We start from the raw sequence: 6,000 nt of genomic DNA on the forward strand, positions 1-6,000 counted from the left end.
ACTGAGGGACACCTGTACCTACCTAGCCTATACTGGGGGATATATGTACCTACCTAGCCTATGCTGGGGACACCTTTGCCTACATAGCCTATGCTGGTAGACACCTGTACCTACCTAGCCTATGCTGGGAGACACCTGTACCTACGTAGCCTATGCTGGGAGACACCTGTACCTACGTAGCCTATGCTGGGGGACACCTGTACCTACGTAGCCTATGCTGGGGGACACCTGTACCTACCTTTTCTATACTGGGGGACACCTGTACCTACCTATTCTATACTGTGGGACACCTGTACCTACCTAGCCTATGCTGGGAGACACCTGCACCAACCTTGCCTATGTTGGGGGACACCTGTATCTACCTATTCTATACTGGGGGGACACCTGTACCTACTTAGCCTATACTGGGGGACACCTGTTATTACCTAGCCTATACCGGGGGAGACCTGTACCTACCTAGCCTATACTAGGGGACACTTGCACCTATCTAGCCTATACTGGGGGACACCTGTACCTACCTAACTTATACTGGGGACACCTGTACCTACCTAACTTATACTGTGGGACACCTGTACCTAGCTAGCCTATAATGGGGGACACCTGTACCTACCTAGCCTATACTGGGGGACACCTGTACCTACCGAGCCTATACTAGGGGACACCTGTACCTACATAGCCTATACTAGGGGACACCTGTACCTACCTAGCTTATACCGGGGGACACCTGTACCTACCTAGCCTCTACTGGGGGCACCTAGACCTGTCTACCTACCTACAATAATCTGCGGGGCTATACCGAAGACAGATGGGCACCACATGGTAGGCGACATAGGACAGGAAATGTATAAATGCACACATTGGGGGTACATTTATCCACTGGGGGGCAGCACCAAGGCAACGGATGTGTCCGATTCCCAGGTAATGTCAAGTGGAAATCGAGCAGAAATTGGCCTGCGGAATATGGGCAGCCGACAGATCTCTCTCTAATCATATTCAATCAGAGAGAGATTTGTCTCTTGGTCCAATCTGCTCATCATCTCTAGATGTATGGCCACCTTTACATTCCTGTTGGTGCAGGCTGAGCAGCTGCAGCTTGGAAGTATAAATAATCAGAGATTTTGAGGAGTAATTTTGAAATTTAGTTTAGATTTTGTGTTTCAAGCTTTTATTAAACTCAAATGTACGGGGAGTGCAGAATTATTAGGCAAGTTGTATTTTTGAGGAATAATTTTATTATTGAACAACAACCAGGTTCTCAATTAACCCAAAAAAACTCATTAATATCAAAGCTGAATATTTTTGAATGTAGTTTTTAGTTTGTTTTTAGTTTTAGCTATTTTAGGGGGATATCTGTGTGTGCAGGTGACTATTACTGTGCATAATTATTAGGCAACTTAACAAAAAACAAATATATACCCATTTCAATTATTTATTTTTACCAGTGAAACCAATAGAACATCTCAACATTCACAAATATACATTTCTGACATTCAAAAACAAAATAAAAACAAATCAGTGACCAATATAGCCACCTTTCTTTGCAAGGACACTCAAAAGCCTGCCATCCATGGATTCTGTCAGTGTTTTGATCTGTTCACCATCAACATTGCGTGCAGCAGCAACCACAGCCTCCCAGACACTGTTCAGAGAGTTGTACTGTTTTCCCTCCTTGTAAATCTCACATTTTATGATGGACCACAGGTTCTCAATGGGTTTTTCTTCTTTTATACCCTTTCTTGCCAGCCACGCTGTGGAGTACTTGGACGCGTGTGATGGAGCATTGTCCTGCATGAAAATCATGTTTTTCTTGAAGGATGCAGACTTCTTCCTGTACCACTGCTTGAAAAAGGTGTCTTCCAGAAACTAGCAGTAGGACTGGGAGTTGAGCTTGACTCCATCCTCAACCCGAAAAGGCCCCACAAGCTCATCTTTGATGATACCAGCCCAAACCAGTACTCCACCTCCACCTTGCTGGCGTCTGAGTCGGACTGGAGCTCTCTGCCCTTTACCAATCCAGCCACGGGCCCATCCATCTGGCCCATCAAGACTCACTCTCATTTCATCAGTCCATAAAACCTTAGAAAAATCAGTCTTGAGATATTTCTTGGCCCAGTCTTGACGTTTCAGCTTGTGTATCTTGTTCAGTGGTGGTCGTCTTTCAGCCTTTCTTACCTTGGCCATGTCTCTGAGTATTGCACACCTTGTGCTTTTGGGCACTCCAGTGATGTTGCAGCTCTGAAATATGGCCAAACTGGTGGCAAGTGGCATCATGGCAGCTGCACGCTTGACTTTTCTCAGTTCATGGGCAGTTATTTTGCGCCTTGGTTTTTCCACACGCTTCTTGCGACCCTGTTGACTATTTTGAATGAAACGCTTGATTGTTCCATGATCACGCTTCAGAAGCTTTGCAATTTTAAGAGTGCTGCATCCCTCTGCAAGATATCTCACTATTTTTGACTTTTCTGAGCCTGTCAAGTCCTTCTTTTGACCCATTTTGCCAAAGGAAAGGAAGTTGCCTAATAATTATGCACACCTGATAAAGGGTGTTGATGTCATTAGACCACACATCCAATACATAGAGAAAGAGCAAAGTCTCCGGGCACCTTCCGTTCAATTGTTTAATTGCAGTGTTAGATCGTGCGTCTACAATACAGCCATATGACCGATCCTCAAGTGATGGTGTGGTGGAGGTGGGGGGGCACCGAGCACCAGTTGGGGCCTGCGACGGCCGTTTCGCGTCTCAGTGGACGCTTGGTCACGCTAGGCTCCAATGTTGGAGCATACATAGCGTGGATCAGGGGTTGGCCCTAGAGCTGCGCAGCCGCACTTGCGGCCAGGCGAACTGCGCAGCCGCGACCAGAGGAAGCGGCCATGTTGCGAGATGCAGGAGAGTCCGACCTGGGCCGTGGGGTCGGCAGCCGGCCCGGGGGGCTAATGAGCGGGGGGACCGGGCGGATCGGCACGGAGGGCGCGGACGGCGTCCTCCGTGCCTTAAAAGATGAGGCAGGTAATTGCTTTTTTTTTGTAATTTCGCCTCGTAAGTCCTTTAACAATACCAGATGCCTGACTGTCCTGCTGATCTTGTCAGATTTTTGTCAAACACCTGATTGGCGTGCTTGTTCTGGGTCTATGGCTAAAAGTATTACAGGCAGGGGGTTGGCAGGACAGCCAGGCAGTGTGTATTGCATACCTCCCAACTTTTTCAGTTCAGAAAGAGAGACATTTAAGCAACACCCCTAATCGTACCCCTAGTCACACCCCCAGTCAGGCATACTATAAAGATTTCATTAAAAAAATTATGCTTTATAATTCAAACCACACTAGTCCTTTCTATCCTGGTTAATTGTCCTTCATATTAAGATTTGAAAATAAGAAATATATCATTTTAAAGGATCAGATATAATTTTAGAGTCAATTACACACATTTTCAGTAGAAAAATACATTTATTTACATAGGTATGTGCAGACCTGTATCTTCAGAAGATTGATTACATTTATGAAACGGAGAAATTAATGAGGCCCACTAAAATGGATACATTTGTCATCAGCTGGGCACAGTGGGCTGAATTTAAGAGTGAAAAGTAATACAAATATATTATGGAGGAAGGTTGATTTAAAGGGACTGCGAGCTCTAAATAAAAACAAAATTGCTACTCACCTGAGGCTTTCTGCAGCCCAGTGTAGGTCGGGAGGTCCCACGGCGACGTCCTGGCTCTTCTCCTAGGCCTCGCTCAGAAATGGCTGCCCGGCGGCCGGCATGACTACTGCGCATGCACGATTAATGCGCACATGCGCAGTACTGTCACGCCGGCCGCCGTGATGACGACAGCCGTGACGTATGAGGAAGAAGGAGCCCGACACTCGGGCCCAGTGTCGCCAGGAGCCATTTCTGAGCGGGGCCTAGGAGAAGAGCCAGGACGCCGATGTGGGACCTCCCGACTTACACTGGGCTGCAGAAAGCCCCAGGTGAGTAGCAATTTCATTTTTATTTAGAGCTTGGAGTCCCTTTAAACATTATTGTAAGTGGTCTCAGTGAAACATTAGCTGGCTACGTCTTACTACCCGACGGCTATGAGAAACTCCTGTGATTTGCACTGAGGGAAATCCTAGGAGGGAAATGGTCAACATTTGGACTATGTTGGGTAGATGTGTATAAAACTGAATGCAAATCTTGGAATTTTTGATATATACCTGTCATTCATAAGTTCCTGTTTGCAGAATGACTGAGGGAAACAATATGTGGAGTAGGGATAATGTGTTTTCTATCCTGATAACTAGGACACTTTTCTTAAAGGACCACTATCGTGAAAATCGTGCAATTCAACATACATGTAAACACATACAAATAAGAAGTATGTTTCTTCCAGAGTAAAATGAGCCATAAATTACTTTACTTCCATTTTGCTTTCACTTACAGTAGGTAGTAGAAATCTGACTGAACGGACAGGTTTTTGACTAGCCCATCTCCTCATAAGGGATTCTCAGGGTTTTGTTTATTTTCAAAAGCACTTAGTGAATGGCAGTTGCTCAGTGCAACTGCCAGAATAGTGTACAGCAAGCAAGGAATCCTGCCAGCATCATTGTATAAAATCATTTTTAGGGAATGTCTTTATAAAGAATAAGAGCCTTGCTGAGAATCCCCCATGAAGAGATTGACTAGTCCAAAACCTGTCAGTTCTGTCAAATTTCTACTACCTACTGTAAGTAACAGCAACATAGGAAAGAAGTAATTGATGGCTCATTTTACTCTGGAAAAGAAATACTTCTTATTTGTATATGTTTACACACATTTTACATTTCTCACCTTTTCGCGATAGTGGGTCCTATAAAGTTGTTCTGAGTAATGTTTTGTGTGCTATTCATGTTATTTAATATGATGCATTACTGTTAATGTTGATTCTGGCTTTCCTCAATGTAAGCTGTAAAGTAGTCTGTTTTGTTTTCAATAAACCTTTCTTTTGAAACAGAAAAAGATTCCTTCACATATAAGCAGCTTCAGGCGGTGCATTCAGTGCCTGTCAGCTGCCCCAGCACCAGGTGGCTGCTTGCAAGCTCTCGCCACAAGCAATACGGTGTTTGACCTATCTTTGAGCATGGCTGTAGAGACGTGAGGCTTTTTTGCTGCTGTGTAACTGCACCATAAGTGCTGACCTGCATGTGGCCATTCCATTCCTTTATAGCTGGTAGGTGTGCACTGGTCAACAGGATGGAGGCAGAGCAGTGCGGCAAGCACACACTTCAGCTGTCCATGCAAAATATTCCTAATACAGCAGAAGTGTGTAAATGTCTTCACCCAGCTTGCTTAAAGCAGACCTGAACTCAGAACTTCCTCTCTGCTCTAAAAGCTACACAACAGCACAATAAGCTTTAAAGCAGTTGTATTAGCCATACTATGCCAGGGGAAAAAAAACACATCTATAAGTAGATAAATACTTGATCTACTTACATAACACATGTATTGTACTGTCCACGTTTTGATTTCAGTGAATTTTATAAAGTAAATGAAGAGCGTTCTGTTCCTGGTGGGGGCCATGTCTTTGCCCACAGTTTAGGCTAAATCCTGATGTCATTTCTGCCCTTTCCTTTTTTTTTCTTTTCTCCTCCAATCGCTGAGTCACCTCAGCCTTGTTTGTAAACACAAGTGAGCAGGGGATCGTTTTTCAGATAAGCAGCTAGACAGTGAAATAAATGGTAGAGGAGGAATATATTATAAATAAAAAGAACCCCCAGCATGCAACTTTTTGGCGCTGACTACTAAAGGGCCAGTGCTCCTTAAGTATGTGATGACTCCAAATCATAACATCAGAAAAAGTTTTGATTGCAGGATTAGCATCTTTATCACTCAATACACTCAGAGCAGTTGCTGTTGAAATTAGATTTTTATGGTGACAATCTTGCTTTAAACAAAAAAATATTTCTTTGTTACAGCTGATACAAATCCTAAAATAAATCTGCACTGTTTCTACTTCCTGATTCATGGAAGCAGACATATTGTTAACA

Source organism: Hyperolius riggenbachi, chromosome 10 (assembly GCF_040937935.1).
Source record: "Hyperolius riggenbachi isolate aHypRig1 chromosome 10, aHypRig1.pri, whole genome shotgun sequence".
Classification (NCBI taxonomy): domain Eukaryota; kingdom Metazoa; phylum Chordata; class Amphibia; order Anura; family Hyperoliidae; genus Hyperolius; species Hyperolius riggenbachi.